The 21,375-nt window shown below is 40.2% G+C and overlaps 1 long non-coding RNA gene across 1 annotated transcript; it reads left to right on the top strand.

Annotated features, from left to right (window-relative positions):
* The first annotated feature begins 1,366 nt into the window (after window positions 1–1,366).
* On the top strand, window positions 1,367–16,061 carry LOC119857957. The gene is made up of 3 exons (XR_005293746.2): window positions 1,367–1,461; window positions 11,448–11,545; window positions 15,754–16,061. It is a non-coding gene; the product is annotated as an uncharacterized LOC119857957 (long non-coding RNA).
* Window positions 16,062–21,375: the final 5,314 nt, after the last annotated feature.

Raw genomic sequence — 21,375 nt, 5'->3', positions numbered from 1 at the left:
ATCATGAGTCTTAATAGTTGGTGTTTTTTTTTTAAAGCCCCAGATCTTGGAGTCATGTGAGAATCTCAACTTTTGTTAAAGGAGAGAGAGAGACACAGACATTTTAGTCCTCATGCTTGCTGAGAAGCTTGAAAACATAACCCCAATGTATCAAAAGGCTCAAAATCCAGAAAGCAAGTGAAAAGAACCCAAAATGTATTGTTTTAAAAAATATGATATTAAGCCAATCTTATGATGTTTTTGGCTGTTACACTCTGGGTGTGTGTATGCTGCAATTAAAAACCCACAGCTGGCCCCTGCCAGGGGGCTGTTTAATTACAGTGTAGCTTTTCAGGCTAACACTGGAGCCCAAGCTCTAGAACCCTCTGAGATGGGAGAGTCCCTGAGCTTTGGCTGCAACCCCCGAGCCCAAACATCTATGTGCAATTAAACAGCCCCTTAACCTGAGGGCTTGTCTACCCTGGCAATTTACAGCGCTGCAACTTTCTCACTCGGGTGTGAAAAAACACCCCTTTGAGCGTAGCATGTTTCAGTGCTGTAAAGCGCCAGTGTAGACAGTGCACCAGCGCTGGGAGCCACGCCCTTTGTGGAGGTGGGTTTTTTAGAGCACTGGGAGAGCTCTCTCCCAGCGCTCTGCCACAACCACACAAGCCACGTTAGCATTGCCATACTCTCTCTGAGTAGATTTCCCAGACCTGAAGAAGAGTTCTGTGCAAGCTCAGAAGCTTGTCACTCTCACCAACAGAAGTTGTTCCAATAAAAGATACTACTTCACCCACCTTGTCTCTGTGTTAAGACATTATGTAAAACACTTGCACTTGATTTAGATCATATTTAGAAGAGCAATATAATTTTGGAATAATCTTTTTGCTTGTACTTGTGTTCCCCTATTGCAAGAACACTGTAATTTTTGGAGGCAACAACCTTTAGCCCTTCAGACAATTCTTGTTCTGTACTGCCTTTTGGTAGAAGTTTTAAATCCATTTAATAACTACACTGGCATCTAAATAGCAATGACAATGCATGTCAAGTGAATTTTAACACAGACTGAGTGTTTATGGTTTATAGCTTTTGTACGCTCCTGAATAGCTTAATTAGCGACATAATTTCCCGCAGACCCCACTGCACTTGTGGGAACAGAGAAGAATTACAATTACAGTCCTGGGTGGTGGAAAGCAAGGGACAGCAGAGGGGGGAGAGAGAGAGCGAGAGGGAGATGCACAAAACCATTTCTCTGTAAAGTGACTGTCATAAATATAAAGGGAAGGGTAAACACCTATAAATCCCTCCTGGCCAGAGGAAAAACACTTTCACCTGTAAAGGGTTAAGAAGCTAAGATAACCTCGCTGGCACCTGACCAAAATGACCAATGAGGAGACTTCAAAGCTGGATGCAGGGAGGGGAACAAAGGCTTCTCTCTGTCTGTGTCTTGCCTTTGCCGGGACCAGAGCAGGAATGCAGGTCAGAACTCCTGTAAAAAGTCAGTAAGCAATCTAGTTAGATATGTGTTAGATTCTGTTTTGTTTAAATTGCTGATAAGATAAGTTGTGCTGAATGGGATGTATATTCCTGTTTTTGTGTCTTTTTGTAACTTAAGGTTTTGCCTAGAGGGATTCTCTGTGTTTTGAACCTGATTACCCTGTAAGGTATTTACCATCCTGATTTCACAGAGGTGATTCTTTTACTTTTTCTTTAATTAAAATTCTCTTTTAAGAACCTGATTGCTTTTTCATTGTTCTTAAGATCCAAGGGTTTGGGTCTGTGTTCACCTATGAAAATTGGTGAGGATTTTTATCAAGCTTTCCCCATGAAAGAGGGTGTAGTACTTGGGGGGATATTTTGGGGGGGTGACATTTCCAAGTGGGCACTTCCCCTGTTTTTATTGTTAGACACTTTAGTGGTGGCAGCATTTAACCTAAGCTGGTAAGAGGAAACTAAGGGGGTCTTTCATGCAGGTCCCCACATCTGTACCCTAGAGTTCAGAGAGGGGAAGGAACCTTGACAGTGGCATAATGAGGAAATGGCACTGAGCTAATGCAGGCATATGGAACTGTTCACAGCCATGTTGATAAAGCAATCATGAGTCATTATGTGCAGCATCAGGGAAGGTATCTGTTTTGCATAGGGAGAAATGACATGTACTGTAATGAACTAGCTAGTGTCTGTAGCACTAGGCTATACTACATGGAATCAAACTTCTCAACTGTATGTCATAGATCCTATGCTGTTGAAGGAGATTCTCTTTTCTAGTAGCTGAGGTGGAAGAGATCTGTACTTGTGAAGCAGGAAGATCTGAATTATATCACCACTGTGTCTGTGAAATTTGAATGGCTACTGCAGTATTAGCAGAAGTATTATGGTAGCATTCAAAGGCACAATTGTTTTAGGTGCTGTACAGTCGCACAAAAACCCCAAGATCTTTGCCCTTTCAATTTAATTTAAGTCAAGGTGCAACAACAGAGTGTAACAAAGAGGAGTCATCGTGAGGGGAAGGACAAGGGCAAAGGTAATAAGGCCACATATTCACTTAGGTTAACAGTGTGTACAACCTGAGGGTTTGAATCATATGAAGCTTCTTCCTTTTACAAATAAATAAATAAAATCAGCTATACCTGACTGGAGATCAGCATGCTTGTCATTAGCTGGCGATTTCTTAAAGGCATAACAGCAGAAGTGTCATGAGGGTGGCAGTAGTCTAATGGATCTGTTTAAGGAGGGCACTAGATGTGTAAGAGGCAGAAAACATGGAGACATTTGTGGGAGAAGCTGAAATATGGGCATCATCAAGGCAGATATCACTGGTGAAGAGTGGGGTTTGGAAAGTGACCCAGTAAGAGACAAGAGCAGCACTGAAGAGTAGTGACATCCATGAAGTTCTTAGATGGCGATAAAATTGTTAGATTATCTTGCAGGCTGCATTAGCTTCCTTTGTACTAGTTTAAATGAATTCTTAGTGGGACACTTTTAAACTGCTCCTGGCAAATGGGTGAGCTTTTCCTGTCATTCGCATTGAATTTAGCCAGCTCTTGTCTTTTTAATAAAAGGAGTACTTGTGGCACCATGTTCTCTGTGTGTATATAAATCTCCCCACTGTATTTTCCACCGAATGCATCCGATGAAGTGAGCTGTAGCTTATGCTCAAATAAATTTGTTAGTCTCTAAGGTGCCACAAGTACTCCTTTTCTTTTTTGCGAATACAGACTAACACGGCTGCTACTCTGAAACTTGTCTTTTTAATATGTATGGTCAAATTGCTATGTCTAGACATTTTTTGAGTAATTAATTACCTTAACTAACTTGATAACAGGAAGTTATTTGACAAGAAAGAGTTAAGAATTAGCAGTTCTGACCCTTTTTGATTTATCCAGTTTGACAGGCTTTTGAATTTCAGACAGTATCTTTCTTAAAATGCAGTTTGTTTCTGGGTGGTTAGCTGTATTTACATTCTCTTCCTCACTTCCCCAGCGACTGAATGTAGAATGAACGTTTTAGCTCAGGGTTTGCAATTTACTTGTTAAACGATCCTCTAGGCATTATTTTCTTTTTTTCCCCCTCACACACACACTTCCCAGTTTTCCTCAGAAAAATGTCCAGGTCCTGCTTCCAATACTCTCATAGACAACTGGACTTACCCTAGTATCTGTGTTGGATGCATTTCACATTTACATCACTCTTGCTCTGAAAGCTTTATTCCCAATCCTCACAAAACACTCTGGAAGAGCGGCAAAGAGTCCTGTGGCACACAGTCTAATGGAAGAGTAATTATCTGGCCTTGTACAGAAAAGACTCAAAAGTTTAGATTGAGATAGAGATCTAAGGGTGTGGGAGTATTTGGGCACAGGATTTTGGTTTAGTCCATTTTAAAGAAAGGTCAGATTTGCAAAATTCAAGTCCTGATCCTGGTGTAGACTTTTAACACTTGAGTTCAGCAGTATTCAGATCACGTTTGGGCTACATTCTAGTTTTGTGTTGAATTGCAACTGCTCAATTTTACCTTTTTTAAAAAAAAACATACATAGAGAAGCTACTTCAGAGGCAACAGTAATACTTCATATATATTGGCTGCTATACAAGTACTAATGGCCTCACAACACCCCTCTCTCATATGAGGTAGCTAAAAATGTTTCCACCTGTTTTACAGATAGGTAAATGGAGGCACAAAGAGCTTAAACGACCTTACCCAAAGTCGCACAGTAACAGAACTTGGATTGGAACCCAGGATTTCTGTGGTCCCGTTCCCTGCTTTAATTGCTACATAAAAACTTTCACCCAACATTTATAATCAACCCCTATCTACACATTGTGATGCTTCCTGGTGAGGCACCCCACTAACACCTACCCTTAGCATGAGGAACTCTTGTCTGTGCTTGCTATGGGTCACCTCCCCAATTTCACCAGCTACGGGCAACACAAGCCCTCCCCTATACACTTTGCAAGCCCTGCTGTTACTTTACAGGTTAGCCATTACACATCCCCAACCCTCCTCAAGCCCTGTAAGCATCTCCCTTAAGTGTTCAGCCCCTGGTTCACTGGGCACTCTCAGTATTCACAAATCAGCTGCTTTCAAAGAAGCAGTACACCCAAACTCACCAGTTACACCAGATCACCGCTCCGCTCAACACACAGTACTTAGATAATGTTTATAGTGAAACTAGGGGATTAGTTTATTTACCAAAGCATAGAGCCTAACAAGATACTCTCATTTCTAACCAAGTGTTGCTCACCCAAAAGTTCTTGAAGCAGTGTACAGCCAAGCTGACTATGATACTCCTTTCATGAGACAAGCACTCTGTCATTTGCCTCCTTGGTGAAGGACCCATGTTTCCTTACATCCCAAGATACACCAGAATAAACCTTTGTCTTTATTCATTAACAGGATCTTTCCCCCCAGCTGTTTTATTTTTTCTTGTAGATTTCCTTTTTTGTATCCAATCTCTTATTTTACTTGTGGCTCAGTATACAAACAGACATACATTTTGAGGTATACAATACACAAATGACCAGACAGGGAGATGAGTGTCTGTTTCCTCCTGCCTCAAAGGAATGTTTTCCAAGGTATGTCACCTTCTGATGACCTGCTTTAACTCCTAGATCTGAAGAACATTATTTTTAGAATAGATACATAACTTCTTAACTAATATCTCTTCATAAATTTTGCAGTGATTATGATGACCAATGTCAGTAGAGACCACACAACATCCTTCGATAAACTATGATGCATAACCCTGGGATCCCAGTAAAATTCTATTCATCCCCTGTGCCATCTGCCACTTGGCATCAAGGGGTCCCTGGATCACACACATTGCTACCTAAGTAAAAACTAATACTTTAGGCAATTTTCTTTCAAGTGATTATGGTTTTGAAAAGAGCACTTGTAATTGCACCCGGGAGACATAATTTCACATTGTAATAGCATGGCCATCATTTTGGCCTTTTGAACCTAGTATTTAATAAACTAGTGAGGGGGAAAAAAAATTTTGAGGAAAAGTGGGAAGTGTGTATGAGAAAAATGAAAGTAAAATAATGCCTAGAGGGATTTTTAAAATGTGAATTGCAAAAATAAAATGTACATTTATTTAAGCTCAAAAATATGTGCTGAATGCCCCTATTACACAGGTTGAGAGAGGCTTTCGGGCAGGAATAAGTTATAGCTAGCTTTTCTTCAACCTTTCTCTCCTCCTCTGAAATTCTCTGGCACTTCCTCCTTTACTAAAGACATCCCAGAATGCATCTTTTTGCAACATCGATACCAGATACCATAATTCTCATGTCACAGAGTAGTGTACTCTGAGAAGTCTTTACGAAATCAAGAAGTACCAGGAGATTATGCAGGGAATAATTAACTTTTACAAAGATTAATTATCGCTCACTTCGGTCTGAGTGCCCTTCATAGCCAGGTTAGTGGGGACAGTCAGTCTGTATTGCTTATCTTAACTCATTTTTCAACCAACAATTGCAAAGCTTAAACTGACCTTTAACGGAATACAGATTAAAAAACCTGAAAATACTTTGGGAAGCATTAATCAAAGGTTATGGGGCAAGTCATTATTTTAAATAAAAGATTTCTCACCTGGAGGTTTGGGTAGATCTATGCAGCATGCTGGCTAAATGACCGTGTGTTACCAGTGCTCTCTATTGGATGTTTCAGTGCGAATGGTGATTCTCCTTTAGTTCAAGAGGTAAAGGCTTGGGGCTTTTGGTACAAGTAGGCTGTCCAACTTTTCAAAATGCAAAATTGGGAGAATGGTGGTGAGGATAGTGGCCAGCGTAGCGTGCAAGAGAGGGCATGGCAGCTGGGGAGAGAGAGTAAGAAGTGCCTTCTCCTCAGCCTTTACCAAGTATCATCCCAGCGCATTCTCTGCCATTTCAAAATGCAACCCAGGAAATACGACAGTAAAAGGTGGGAGAAAACTATTTGCCCATCTGTGTTCCCTTTATTGTTTTCTTCCTGTGTCTGCAGACCCAGCTCCTTCTAAAAAAAAAAAAAAACTCACCAGCACTGAGTTCCCACCATATCCCATGCTCTTGTCTTTTTTTTTTTTCTCTACTCCCAGCTCTTGCTGGGTTTTCTGTTCCTATACTTTAGTTTTCTCTTTCCCCCACATTCTCCTCTGTTTCTTCCTTTCTTCTCTCTCCATCTTTCAGTCTATTCCTCTTCCCCTCCTAGATTTCATCCTCCTGGCTCACCCTCTCAATCTTTTGACATCCCCATCAAAAACAGGCTCCCATTTGTCTTCCTGTGCCTGCTGCAAACTTGTGATGCATGGGAGGTGAGGAGAAGCACAGCCACCTGCCTAGGCCAAGTCAGTAGTTGCGTGCAGTCTGTAGACTCACTACTCATGTTAACTGGAGTCAGACAGATAGATCTGCAACTCTCTATTAATTTGACTTTGTATATAGAGAGGCCTACCTCAAGTACTCATTGGAGTTCTCATAGCTGCCAAGTTGTGGGCAGCTCCATTTTATGCAAATTATTTAATCCATATCTATAAATTAACATATAATAAAATCTCAGTTTATGATCAACACACTCTGCCCCAAGTACTGTGTGTGGGAGGAGGAGGTAGGATTTGGAGTTACATAAATCTTGGTAGCTGTGGCTGAGGATAGCGGAGGAAAGCTGGTGGTTGTCTAGGGGAAGCTGAGGGGAAAGCTAGGAGGGTGCTGCAGTAGTGGCAGCTACTGTGTTAATGTATTTTTTTTGCCATTGAATTTCCTAGATTTATGAACAGGAAATGATATGTTGTTGGTGTGAATTAGTAATCACCTAGACAGTTGTACATATTGTGTCCCGCAATTTGCATACCGAGCCAAATCAGCTTGTAGTCAGCAATCCCCATGTCATGGTATACTCCTCGGTCTTCAGCAAACTTCTGCAGCCTTGTGATCCAGGAATCACTGGGAATCCACATGCTGGCAACACTGGCAGTGTACATATTTATTTCCCCTCAGTGGTTAAGGTACCTGTGCTGTCAATTGCAAACCTCAGCATAGCGTGTCTTTTTGGAAACACCACATTAATGTACCCCAGGAGCAGAAAGTAGCCTCTACCTCTCCTCTTCCCCAGACTTTCTCCAGGGGCTGGTAAAATACAGATTTCCCTCAACCAACCAATCTAAGGTTTGCCTATTACTCATCCTCATTGCCCAAACCCTCCGCAGCTACAATCCCTCTGCATGCCCCTTCCTCTCCCCAAATCCTCTGTCTCCAGCTCTTTCCCACGCAATCTAACAAATATTTTGGTTAGACCGGCTATTGACTATCCGGCTGTGTTCACAGTAAACCTCCCCATAAAATAAAAACATGTTATAACAGACAATTTATAGCAAGCAACATGAGCTGTACAAAAAAAAGGTTTGGACTAAAAATGTCTGAGGTGGGATATCCCTGAGGGGCAATGGTGTCAGCACATTTCCTTGAACTACCTGCATAGAAACCCTCTCATGGTTTTTTTCTTTATCAGAGCGTGTGCACGATGAGCCTTCCAGACTGTGCATATCTGTGCACGTGAAGAAGTGAACATGTTCTTAAATACCATTTGCAATCTGGTCCCCTAAACATTTAGTGGATGCCATGCACTACCTTGTCTAAAAATTGGCCAGCTGAGACCCATCACAGTAATAGTTTGATCTCTAGCTCTGCGGAAAAAAACTCCATCTGGAAACTTTTTGAACAATTGCTACTTGGGGAGGGACTTATATTTCTGTGCACGTGCCCCCCCCCAACTCAAATGACTCAAAATTTGGGTCACTAACCCTACCCTGCACCCTCCTGAGGCACACCAACTTTTAAAGAAATCCAACCAAGCATGTAGATTTTAAAAGAACTCAGGTCAACCTTTAACCAGATGTCATGATGCTACCTTAATTATAAAAAGAAAAGGAGTACTTGTGGCACCTTAGAGACTAACAAATTTATTTGATAATAAGCTTTCGTGAGCTACAGCTCACTTCATCGGATAGTCAGCTGTAGCTCACGGAAGCTTATGCTCAAATAAATTTTAGTCTCTAAGGTGCCACAAGTACTCCTTTTCTTTTTGCGAATACAGACTAACACAGCTGCTACTGTGAAACCTACCTTAATTATAGTGATGCTGCCTTGCCACTATAACCACAGTAAATAAGGCAGGGAACAGGGGACATTCCTGTATTTCTTGGACAAGAGGACCCAAACTCCATCCCTGTTTATAACCATGACATCCTGTAGAGTTAAGACTACAAATTAGTCACAGAGGTCACGGCAGTGACAGATTCCATGACTTTACCGCACCTCCATGATTTTTTCCACCTTAGCTATCAGCAGCTGAAGCTGGGGCTGGAGGTGGGACTCTGCATCGCAGACCTGCAACTGGGACTGGAAACGGGACCCTGCAGCCCCTGCCCTGCAGCTTGGGGCGCGGAAGGAGGGGCTGCAGCCAGGCTGTGCACCCTTGTGGCTGTACCCCCCTGTTGCGCCTCAGCCCAACAGGTTCCACCAGGGTGCTGCAGCTGGGCCACACACCCCTGCCCTGTGGCAGAGGTTGTGAGCTCCCCTTGTGTCCGAGGGCCACGCACCCCTGTCCTGCAGCTGCAGCCAGCTCCAGAGCAGGGGCTGTGTGCCCCTCGCTGCGGCTGCTGGAGCTGGGGCTGTGCCCCCTGCCCTGGCAGGGGTCTCGGCCTGTCAGCCCCTTCCCAATGGGACTCTAATCCTCCCCACTACTTAGCCCTGCCCCTGGTTATTTTTAGTAAAGTCACAGACAGGTCACGGGCTCCTTGAATTTTTGTTTATTGCCCTTGACTTTTGCATGACTTTTAGTAAAAATAACCATGACAAAATCTTAGCCTTATGCATAGTCATAGAACTGTCACACCAGCTGTATATTTCCAGATTACTGGGGGGTAGACACTTTATGGGGACAAGTCAGTAATTTCCACAGAAAAGGTCTCACTGCCCTCCCAGCATCTCTCTCATTTCAGAACAAACTCTTAGCTTCTTCTGTACTTTCTCTCTCTAGATATATTAACAAACATTTCATCCTTTATTACTGAATACTGCTGCCTGCCTAACAGCAAAAGAGAGGACTTGTAACTAGGGATCGTGGTTGGTGAAGCTGAGGAGTGCTGAACTAAACTGTCAGTGAAGTACTGACCAGTAATTCTCTTAGTATTTTTTATCCTTATTGTAAAATTTTGAATTCAGCAAAGGGCAACAAACGCAAAAAGCTGTGAAAAGCATCACTCAGAGTTACCTTTCCAAGGAGATTTCTCAGTGGCAGTTCAGCCATCATCTATACATCAACCAAGCAGAGATTAGTATTTTCCAGGGAATCGTTGGCACATCTCTCGGACAGTTAAAATTGAACTGGATGAAGCAGTTGAGAATATACTGTAGGAATAGATACTTCATGGTCCTTGAGAGAGATGATTCTATGATTTAATTGATTTTTTTCAATCCAGGGGCAGAAGAGATCCATAATAGCAAAACTGAGTGAATAGAGGGAAATACTTATCACGTATATTTCTCTGAATTCTAGGAACACATTTCAGTTCAGCTGTTTGTGGCTGTGATGCTTGCTGAACTGAACAGTGCAGTATGTGAACTTTGACTATTTACAACAAACTATTTGCACATTATGGGAAAGGCATATTAAAAGAAATTAGTCAATAATTGAGTAATTATATTTGAAAATACTGTGATCTACTTGTAACCATTTCAAGAGAGAGAGGAGGTGAAACTTGACACCCTTTGTTTTGTAAATAAATTATTTGCTTAGCACATTTGTTAGGTCATCCACTCCATCTTCCTCCTAATACAGGATAGCTCACTACATTACATGTTCTGATGTTGTGTCCAATCTAGGTGTAAATATCCCAAGCAATGAAGCTTCCACTGCCACTCTTGGGAATCTGTTTCACAGGCTAACACAGTTCAGTGTCAGGAAGTTACTCACAATAGTCTCTCTCTCTTAATAGCATCCCATTACTTTGACGGAAAAACAAACAGGAAAAATAGACATTGAGGTCTACCATATTTAAAGAAAACAAGTTTCCTGTCTGTGTTACGTATGCAACCTGAGATTGTTAAAAATGAAATGATTAAAACAAAACCCAGTTTGCCTTTTGCTCTACATTCACTATAGACTATGAAAATATACTGAGCAATTTCTAGTCATTTTCACCTTTCGGTTCTTTTGAAATAGCCTTATTACATGAACCTACATAATCAATTTCCTATGTAAAAGAAATATATGAGTAGCAGTGGTCACTTATGGAATGGAACTGTAAATATAGTCTGTTGTTTTCTAATTTAATTACCCCTTAACATTCACGATACTAATTTCTATGTATTTAATAAACAAAATAATATCATACTTTGGCTTTATGTAGTGTCTTTCATTTGAGAATCTTAATTCACTTTGAAAACATTCGTGGGCACATCCTCAGCTGGTGTAAATTTCCAGAGAATTTACATCATTTGCAGATCTGACCCTAAGTGTCTCAAACTCCTGCACCGTAGATCAGGATTATTATCCCCATTTTGACAATGAGGGAACTGAGGCATAACAAAAAGAGGTTAAAGAACTTGCTGAAAAGTTGCACAGCAAGTTAGTGGTAGAGCTGGAAAAGAACCCAGAACTCCTAACACCTAGTCCCCCATGTTCTTCCCTGCTGCTTTAGGGTGTTGACAATTTTTGGCTATTGTAAGGGGTAAAAAATACTTGGACCTTGCAGATGCAGGAAGAACTGTTTCTCCCCAATTTTCTTTGAAAAATACATTCATTGACATTATTTGTTTGTCTGAGATGTAATGCAGCTTTGCAGTTCCATTTTAATGCAGGAATTTATTTCCCTGTCATGAAAACTGATTATGTCTAAAACAGTTAGAAGATTATGCACCATAATGTAATGTACAGATGAACTAATAATCACAGACAGTGTTGAATTCTGAACCAATTATTCATTTCACAGGTCACTTCCATTCATTATTACAAGAGAAGGATTTTAAAATGCAAAGCAAGAAACTGGAGACTGCTGTAGAACGTGCTTCTGATAAGTGATCAGTCAAGGTAACCATCCTACATACAGAGAATTCTCCAAAGAGAAAGTCCTGTCATAGCTGATTAAACAGTAAACTGGAGGCAATGGTGAGGCCTAAGTCGACATTTACAAGAATTTCTTCCACTAACTTGCTTAACAGCAAACAACTGTTTAGAAGTGGCTATGTTACAAGCCCAACAATAGATCATGAGACCTCTTATATCTGGAGACTGTCTTCTACTGCCATTAAGTACCATCCTTACTGATGCATCTGCCCACCAGCCTCATTGAGGGCTTTGAGATCTATGGATGAAAAGTGCTATATAAGAGATAGTGATTATTATTAATTATTATCCACAAACAAGCTCAAGGATGGAAGTTACCCCTCAAACCCTCACCCTTGTCTGTAATCTCCCCATAACTTGAAACATAGCCCCATCTTTAGGGTTTCAGTTTGACTCAGATGTAAATCTTCGATTCTTCAAAAGCAAGTCTCCTAGTCAATGGGGAAATACTGGAGTGTATCTTACCCCACACACAGTTTTCATCAAAAGTGCCTTGCTGGGTGATAGGGTACTGAGAACTGGCACACAAGCAATCAAGAGTTCAAATCTCAGTCTTGGCTTTCTGCTTGCAAGCAGGAGATAAGAATGAGAAGGACTTTAAAGCAGGTTCAAAGGGGGCAGGTAACAAAAATCCATAGTAAGCATAAAAAAGGTGATCTATTAAAGAGAGTTAAATGTTTCAAGGGACATGAACAACTACAGCAGGGTCACAGAAGCAACAAGAGGGAAATCAGTAAGGAAATCTGCTCAATATTTTAGATGTTTATACACAAAATCAAGGAGTATGGGGAACAAACAGGAAGAACTGGGAGTATTAATAGAAAAGCTAAAGTATGACTTACTTAGCATCACAGAGAAATAAAGAATATATGCACTTGTTCTGAGGTCCAGAAGGAGGCCAGTTGAAAGTCTCCAGGTAAGATAAAAGGAGGAAAAAATAGGGGTGACCTCATGGTAGGGATTGGTTCTACTATAGATCACCAATCAGATAGAGAACAAACAGAAGTATCCAAAAACACAAGACTTGGTAGTAATGGGAGACTAGCCATCCAGGCATCTGTTAAAGAAGTAATATGGCAAAACACAAAAATGCCAATAAATTCTTGGCATTCCGAGAACTGGGAACAACTTCCAGAAAGTGAAGGAAGTAGCCAGTAACCAGTAATAAGTAGAAATGAAGAATAGTGAAAGCTATCATTTCATGATCAGTTTCATCCAAATTGCCTTCCACCTTCAGATTCTTTACTAAGTCCTCCCTGTTGGTCACAAAGAAGTCTAAAATGTTTGTCCCCTTGAGTGCCTACTACATTTCAGATTTTTTGTCTCTCCCTTTACCCATTGTAAGAGGCAACCTCAAGCATCTGTTTTCCATAAGAAACAGAAGAATTTTTACCTTGTTGGTTGCACCTGCCAGCCACTCCCCTGAGTGAATCTCCAAACCTGCTCCATTTGACTTAAAGGAAACTTGCAGTGGTTTTTACCACTCTCAGAGAGCACAACAGAAAATGTCATTTTATCAGAAAATGCAAGTTAAGCAAGGAAACAAGAAAAAGCAGTATTACAAGATACCAGAAAACATTTCAAAACCCTGAGTGCTCTGAAGTGGGCAGATGGGCAATCCTTGGGGACTACTGACAGAAAATGCAGACTGATGTGTGTCAAGACAGGAAGAACAGACACAGGAAGTAGCTTTTTCTAAGCACTCATTTCCAGGGGAACATTTCAAGTACAGATATAGCTCAAGGATCCTCAGTCAGTATTTCTGAGGCATGTTACCTGGGCATATCCCAGCAGACACTGAAGGAAAATTACAAACCAGTAGTAAGATTCACTCAGATAATAACATTAAAATTTAGACAAGTGATAACCGGTATAATGAAAACTAGACAAGTTGGCCTTGCATGTCACAGACATCTAAATGTCTTGGAAAGTAGGTGGGATACTGGAAGAGTGTGTTCCCTCCAGTATCGCGTCTCTTTTTATGAAAGCAATTATTCTAGACATTAACCAACTAATATTAACCATTTACATACCACCCATCCAATTTTAAACAGACATTCTCAAGGTCCAACAGAGCGGCTGGATGCACAGCCTACTTCCCCAGGGATATAAAACAGCATACACTAAATAACAACAACAACAATATTTAGCACTTGTATTGCACTTTTCATCCATGGATGTCAAAGCACTTTACACCTCAGTTTTATTGATGGAGAAAACTGAGGCATAGACAGTAGGATGTTTTTCCATTAACACCTATGACCCAAAGCCATCCATATAATAAAAGGCTCTGGATGTTAAATCTAGCAGTTCCAGAAAGTTTAGAGTAATGACAGGAGAAATAGAAAAAGAGTACTTGTGGCACCTTAGAGACTAACAAATTTATTTGAGCATAAGCTTTCGTGAGCATGCATGCATCCGATGAAGTGAGCTGTAGCTCACGAAAGCTTACGCTCAAATAAATTTGTTAATCTCTAAGGTGCCACAAGTACTTCTTTTCTTTTCGCGAATACAGACTAACACGGCTGCTACTCTGAAAGAAGGAGAAATAGTTAGTGCCAGACACAGGTGGATTAGATTCAGTTTAGCCCTAGTGGAGGAAATATCACCACTTCCAGTTGCCTCCTGGTTAGATGTGCACAAGATGTTTTGATGGAACAGAATGCACTGTTAATAACAAATAGTACCCAACTAAGAGTGACACAAAAGGTATTTTTAATTGCTTCTAATACATCAGAGTGCTTGCTCTTCCAAAGAGATCTGCTGTCTTATAATTCACGTTGGGATGAGCAGCTAAGAATCTTGCCTTCTTCACAACTGAATTAATGTGCAACAACACTCAAGCAGTGAGAAACATTTAGAATGCATTAGGCTTCTTCTCAGTGGGTGTAGGTAACGATAAGGGGTAATCACTCAAAGCTCTGGTAAATATGAAATGAACAAGAGAAAAAAAGTTAATGTACCATGGCAATTACATTGCTTGGGCTGGGGGAGGAGAGGAACAGGCTTGCTTCAAAACCCTGAGGTTTCTATGGTGAAGGAGGAAGGAGACTGGAGTAATTTCTGTTCATGGAGAATTTAATTTCAGACTCTCTCTCCTTCATCCCCTTAAAATAGCTTGTAAAATGTGCCAGATTGACAAGACTAGAAATTGTCCTTTTAAAAAAAAAAGTGTTTCTCTTTTTATTGACGACAGTCTTTTCCCTGTGATTTTAAGAAAGTGTGTGTTTGCACATGTGAGGAAAAGACTTGAATATCAGCTGTATGAAGAAATATTTTGGCTGCAAGGAAGGGATTGGAAGTGGCTAATGTGGCTGTGAAATGGTGATGCCTTTTTCTGTGTATTGTACCTTCACATATCTAAGAACTCTGCCTGCATGCAAAGACGGCAGCCATTTTATTCTCAGTATTACTAAGTATATCTTACAGAGGAGAGAGACCCAGTGCTCTCATGGAGATTTTACTTAATAGACTTTTCTTGTTTTCCTTAATGAGAATGAAAATACATCACAGTATATCGGAACATTACATGGAAGAAGCTGCCTTAGAAATTTTTTTTGTTAAACATAGCTCTAGTTCCCAGCAAGGTGAATTGATTTAAATCAAAATGATTGAATTCACCAATTTTAATCTTGATTTAAATCAGCAAGCAGGAAACCTTGATTTAAATAATTTATTTTAATCATGTTTTGCCTTTATATTTTTTAGTTAATTTTCCTAAAGAAAGGTTGATTCCCATTGGCTGGTAACCATTAAAACATGTTAATTTGTAACTAAATATAGATTTTACACTAACTTTGGTGCTTCTTTTTGCTGACCTGGAGGATACTCTATATCTATATACATTTATTTAAGCAATTACATAGTTACATAATTACATTAAATTTTTACTTGTGATTTGTTGTCAAACTCTATTTGGATGGAAATTCCGGTCCAAGTAAAAATGCACAAAAACAGCATTTTATCTGTGTTTATTAAAAAAACTGTGACTATGCTGGTTACATAAGAAAAAAGTTTTAAATGCAAAACATGTTTCGATTAACTGATTTATTAAACAAAGGGAAAGATTATCTGTAGTTACTGAGTTGAACTGATTGTTATGGCCACCATGCGCTTACAGAGTCTAGAAATACTAGATCTCATCCTCTCACACCTAGTTTTTTTTCCCATAGATCAGAAGAAGAAAACAAGCTTTCCTGCTTTTTCAGCTCCAGAATGGCTCCTTAACTTTGAATGAACTAATCATTCAACTGAACTAGTTGAATAAACTGAAGAGAAAATATTCTTTCTGCACCCGCAGAAAAAGCTACTGCTATCAAAAGCTATTTTAGCACTTCAGCAAACTCTGGTCCTGGTCCTTAGCCAGTGACTTCCACTAGTTCAGTGGTTTCAGTTTGGCAGCAAAGAGTAGTGCTTAATATTATTTCTTGTATTTCATTTGAATTATTTTAATAGCTGATAATAAATGTAAGCCTGAATGTAGATTGTCAATTTCAAATTTAATTTTAAATAGGTTTATTTAAAAAATAATATGACTTTAATTTAAATTAAAAATCCAATTTAAAACAATCCATCTTTTTAAACCATAAAATTTTATACACTCTGGTTCTCTGATTTGAGAACTCCTAAGATTATTTATCAAGAATGAACAGGCCATTGCTGTAGCAGCATTGTATGCAAGGTCAAATCACATATTTGGGGTGTTCATCTCTAAACTCTAAAACAACATAGTTAATGGAGAGAATGCAGAGGGGATCCTTGTTAGGGCCACTTAACTCCACTCTGTTAGAAAGATGAGGAAGAGGTTGTTTCTCTTCCTTTGCATGTCTTTTCCCTATTTCATTCTTGTTTGTCTTTTCTTCTGTTGCTATTTTTGTCTCTGTTCCTCTCTTCTCACTCACTACCCTGTAACAGCATCATTAGGAGCCAAGGCTTACTATTATTGTTATTATTAAAGTGATCTGCAAAGAGGAAAAAAAAAACAGATTTGTGCCATTTTCCCTTTTTGATATATGAAGAAGGCCTGAAAGTAAATTTATGGTCTCTTTTTTTTTTTTTTTTTTTAAGAAAGTCAGCTTCTTCTTTTTCTTATTTGAAATTCTGGTCTTTTCTACCATGCTTTTCCTGGAAGACTAAGAAAAAATAGAGAACTGGTAGATTTATGACAGAGAGACCATACAAGTGAAACCTAATTAATGGATGGCGAAAGAGTTAAGCCTCTGGCCCTTCAGCACTGAAACCTCCAGCCAACCCTCCACTAAAACCAGAGAAGAGCAGACATGACATCCCTGCTATTTCTAGGATTACGAGAAGCAGCCACTCAAACTCTTTTTGGGCTAGAGATGAAGGAGAAGTCACTTTCAGGCCTTTTCAATCTGTCAAAGAAGCAAAAAGAGCACAAACCCCATGTTTTCCCTTTACAACTCATGGTTAAGTGTTCACATGTGATCAGTGCTGTATAGGACATAAAAGAAGACAAGGTTCCCAGCCTAAGAAACTTACAAAGGACTAAGACTGAGCACTGAAGTACTTTATATATTGAACCAACTGGATTCAGAAACTAAACCCCCATCTACACTAGAAAAATAATCAGTGACACAGGATCTCCTCAACTAAGGCAGAAAACAGTCATAGATTCATAGATACTAAGGTCAGAAGGGACCATTCTGATCATCTAGTCTGACCTCCTGCACAGCGCAGGCCACAGAATCTCACCCACCCACTCCTATGAAAAACCTCACCTATGTCTGAGCTATTGAAGTCCTTAAATCATGGTTCAAAGACTTCAAGGAGCAGAGAAGCCTCCCTCAAGTCAACCATGGCCCATGCTACGGAGGAAGGCGAAAAACCTCCAGGGCCTCTCCAATCTGCCCTGGAGGAAAATTCCTTCCCGACCCCAAATATGGCAATCAGCTAAACCCTGAGCATATGGGCAAGATTCACCAGCCAGATACCCAGGAAAGAATTTTCTATAGTAACTCAGATCCCATCCATCTAATATTCCATCTCAGGGGATTAGTCCTATTTACCCTGAATCTTTAAAGATCAATTACTTACCAAAATCCCATTATCCCATCATACCATCTCCTCCATAAACTTATCGAGTAGAATCTTAAAACCAGATAGATCTTTTGCCCCCACTGCTTCCCTTGGAAGGCTATTCCAAAACTTCACTCCTCTGATGGTTAGAAACCTTCGTCTGATTTCAAGTCTAAACTTCCTGGTGGCCAGTTTATACCCATTTGTTCTTGTGTCCACATTGGTGCCCAGCTGAAATAATTCCTCTCCCTCTCCTATATTTATCCCTCTGATATATTTATAGAGAGCAATCATATCTCCCCTCAACCTTCTTTTAGTTAGGCTAAACAAGCCAAGCTCCTTAAGTCTCCTTTCATAAGACAAGTTTTCCATTCCTCGGATCATCCTAGTAGCCCTTCTTTGTACCTGCTCCAGTTTGAATTCATCCTTTTTAAACATGGGAGACCAGAACTGCACACAGTATTCTAGGTGAGGTCTCACCAGTGCCTTGTATAACAGTACTAAAACCTCCTTATCCCTACTGGAAATGCCTCTCCTGATGCATCCCAAAACCGCATTAGCTTTTTTCACAGCCGTATCACATTGGCAGCTCATAGTCATCCTATGATCAACCAATACTCCAAGGTCCTTCTCCTCTTCCGTTACTTCTAATTGATGCGTCCCCAACTTATAGCTAAAATTCTTGTTATTAATCCCTAAATGCATAACCTTACACTTCTCACTATTAAATTTCATCCTATTACTATTAGTCCAGTTTAGAAGGTCATCCAGATCCTCCTGTATAATATCCCGATCCTTCTCCAAATTGGCAATACCTCCCAGCTTTGTATCATCTGCAAACTTTATTAGCACACTCCCACTTTTTGTGCCAAGGTCAGTAATAAAAAGATTAAATAAGATTGGTCCCAAAACCGATCCCTGAGGAACTCCACTGGTAACCTCCCTCCAACCTGACAGTTCGCCTTTCAGTAGGACCCGTTGCAGTCTCCCCTTTAACCAATTCCTTATTCACCTTTTGATGTTCGTATTGATCCCCATCTTCTCCAATTTAACTAATAATTCCCCATGTGGCACGGTATCAAATGCCTTACTGAAATCTAGGTAAATTGGATCCACTGCATTTCCTTTATCTAAAAAGTCTGTTACTTTTTCAAAAAAGGAGATTAGGTTTGTTTGGCACGATCTACCTTTTGTAAAACCATGTTGTATTTTGTCCCATTTACCATTGACTTCAATGTCCTTAACTAATTTCTCCTTCAAAATTTTTTCCAGGACCTTGCATACTACAGATGTCAAACTAACTGGCCTGTAGTTACCCGGATCACTTTTTTTTTCCTTTCTTAAAAAATAGGAACTATATTAGCAATTCTCCAATCATTCGGTACTATTCCTGAGTTTACAGATACATTAAAAATTCTTGCTAATGGGCTTGCAATTTCAGGTGCCAATTCCTTTAATATTCTTGGATGAAGATTATCTGGGCCCCCCGATTTAGTCCCATTAAGCTGTTTCAGTTTCGCTTCTACCTCTGATATGGTAATATCTACCTCTATATCCTCCTTCCCATTTGTCATGCTACCATTATCCCTAAGATCCTCTTTAGCCTTATTAAAGACTGAGGCAAAGTATTTGTTTAGATATTGGGCCATGCCTAGATTATCTTTAACCTCCACTCCATCCTCAGTGTTAAGCGGCCCCACTTCTTCCTTCTTAGTTTTCTTCTTATTTATATGGCTATAGAACCTTTTACTATTGGTTTTAATTCCCTTTGCAAGGTCTAACTCTACTCGACTTTTAGCCTGTCTCACTTGATCCCTACATGTTCTGACCTCAATTAGGTAGCTTTCCTTGCTGATCCCTCCCATCTTCCACTCCCTGCATGCTTTCTGCTTCTTCTTAATTACCTCTCTAAGATGCTTGCTCATCCAGCTTGGTCTACAACTCCTTCCTATGAATTTTTTCCCCTTTCTTGGGATACAGGCTTCCGATAGCTTCTGCAGCTTCGATTTCTAAGTAATCCCAGGCCTCCTCTACCTTTAGATCCATAAGTTCTTCAGTCCAATCCACTTCCCTAACTAATTTCCTTAATTTTTGAAAGTCAGCCCTTTTGAAATCAAAAACCCTAGTTGCAGATTTATTTTTGTTAATCCTTCCATTTAGTTTGAACTGAATTAGCTCATGATCACTTGAGCCAAGATTGTCCCCTACAACCATTTCTTCTATGAGGTCCTCGCTACTCACCAAAATTAAATCTAAACTGGATTCAGAAACTAAACCCCCATCTACACTAGAAAAATAATCAGTGACACAGGATCCCCTCAACTAAGGCAGAAAACAGTCCATCCATTAGTATAAAATGGGCCAAATGGTTTATAACATTAGTCACAGAAAGCCCATGGTACAACAAGGTAGCTAGCATTTTTTTTGCTATGATAAATGTTAGAGTTATACTCATATCTACTAATGGCCAAATAATTTTCTTTCTTTGTTTACACAGAACAGAGGAGCCTGCAAATACTCATTATTATAGGGTAACTGACCAAGTATAAACACCCCCTACTAATGCACAATCCTAGTCAGTTTACCTCTTCAGCCCATTCTGTTGATAAGGCAGTATTGGTTAAAAAAATTAATCTGGTTTACAGGGGAAATAAAGGCAACTATAAAAGTATCTAACAAATAGGAGAAAGGGGATGATGATAGTAATGAATATAAATCAGATTCTAGGAATTGTAGAAAATTGATGAGCGAAGCAAAGGAACAAGGAGAAATCTATGGCCAGCAGAGTTAAAGAGAATAAGGAGTTTTTTAAAAAAGAATTCTGACAATGGTATTAATCTAATACAAGATGGAAATGGTAAAATTATCAATAATGCAGAAAAATGCAGAAAAGTTCAGTAAATATTTCTGTTCTGTATTAGGAAAAACACAAATCATATAGTCATATGATAACTCTTCCTTCGAGTGCTTCCTCATGTCCATTCCAATGTAAGTGTGCGCACGCTGGATACATCGCTGGTGGAAAGTTTTCCCTCAGTGGTATCCATCAGGTTGGCTCTGGTGCCCCCTGGAGTTGCACCCTCATAGTGCCGGTATATAGGGGTCTGTGGCCTTGCCACCCCTCCAGTTGCTTCTTATTGCCCGTGATGGTCGCTGGAAATTCAGCTTGTCTCTTGCATTTCACAAGTGTTTCTTCTCAGTGGACTTTTCTGTAAAATAATTGTAAATAGTTACCGTTAGTATTAGATTAGTTCTTAGCTAAGTAGTTTAGTATAGTTAGTAGCATTCCCCACGTAGGGGGATTAGCCCACCGTGGGCACCAGGGTATGCCTCAGTCCCCAGGGTTTAAACTGTGTGCAGCGTGCCACAAACCAATGCCTGTTAGTGACCTGCACAAGAGTTGCCTTAAGTGTCTAAGAGAGGCCCAGGTGTAGGAATGGTACAGGATCTGCAGGAGCTTCAGACCAAGGATAAAAAAGGACAGGGACACTAGACTGAAGTTTCTCTTTATGGAGGCAGTACTCCATCCCCCTTCGGCACCGACTCAGGTGAAATGAGCATAGTGTATTTCTATGTCAGTAAGAAGTGCCCCAGTGTCTCTGAGGGAGACGCAGTGCCATTCTGCATCCCCGGCACCAAGAAAGGAATCCACACCAATGGTCCAGGATTTACTGGACATGACGTACTGACATGAGTCCCTAATATCAAGGAAGTCAGTTCCAGCGCTCACCGTCGCCAGTGGTGAAGAAAAAACA

The sequence above is a fragment of the Dermochelys coriacea genome, chromosome 6 (assembly GCF_009764565.3).
Source record: "Dermochelys coriacea isolate rDerCor1 chromosome 6, rDerCor1.pri.v4, whole genome shotgun sequence".
NCBI classification, from domain to species: domain Eukaryota; kingdom Metazoa; phylum Chordata; order Testudines; family Dermochelyidae; genus Dermochelys; species Dermochelys coriacea.
This window is presented reverse-complemented; position numbering and strand designations above follow the sequence as displayed.